The sequence below is a fragment of the Teleopsis dalmanni genome, chromosome X, assembly GCF_002237135.1.
Source record: "Teleopsis dalmanni isolate 2A chromosome X, ASM223713v2, whole genome shotgun sequence".
NCBI classification, from domain to species: Eukaryota; Metazoa; Arthropoda; class Insecta; order Diptera; family Diopsidae; genus Teleopsis; species Teleopsis dalmanni.
In genome coordinates this window covers 78,294,895-78,295,908 of record NC_051848.1, presented here as the reverse complement: position 1 = coordinate 78,295,908, position 1,014 = coordinate 78,294,895, and positions in this window count along the sequence as shown.

Genomic DNA, 1,014 nt, shown 5'->3' with positions numbered 1-1,014 from the left:
GGAAATGAAATATCTAGGAGTAATTCTAGATAAAACTCTTACTTGGAAAAACCATTTATCATATATAACTGGCAAAGCTCTAAGAGCAACTTATGCGTGCCAAAGACTGTATGGTAAAACATGGGGTCTGCGACCAAAAATGATGGCTTGGTCGTACAAGACCGTAATAGTACCGATGATCACCTATGCTTCTTTGGCATGGTGGCCAAAGGTAAATCAGACGAAGGCTAAGATGACTCTCAATAAGATTCATCGAACAGCCTGTCTAAGCGTAACGGGAGCAATGAGAACGTACCCCACAGAAGCCCTAGCAATGCTCACTGGACTCACCCCATTACACATTACAGTTAAAAGGACTGCGACCAGTGCTGCACTAAGGCTTCCTTATCTAGGTAATCTTAAAGAGGGCAATCTGACAGGACACGCAAAGATTCTAGATGAAATCTGGAATTCTCCGTGCCTTAAGGTCTTCGACAAGATGAATAGAAAATTAGCTTTCTCCAGGGAATTCGAAGTGGTCATTAGTGACCGATCAACTTGGAGAAATAATAAAATAAACTTAAAGCAGGGCTCTCAATTATGGTATACTGATGGGTCCAAAATGGATAATGGCAGTGCAGGAGCAGGAGTTATGGGACCAAACTTCCGTAAAGCAATCGCAATGGGAAAAACTGCTTCCATTTTTCAGGCAGAGGTCCATGCCTTAGAGCTTTGTGCAAGAGAATGCATACGTAGGGGCACCCGAGGTACCAACATATGCATTCTATCAGACAGCCAAGCAGCTCTAAAATCTTTAGCAAATCCTTATTCCAATCAAAGCTGGTTTGGGAATGCTTTCAACTTCTCAACACCCTAGCATCGAGGAACTATGTTACTCTTATGTGGGGCATGAGGCATGAGGGCAATGAAATAGCAGACATATTAGCAAAGAAGGGTGCATGTACTCCTTTCATTGGGCCAGAGCCCTTCTGCGGGGTAACAAATAGCTTCACAAACAACTTATTATGTGAACGG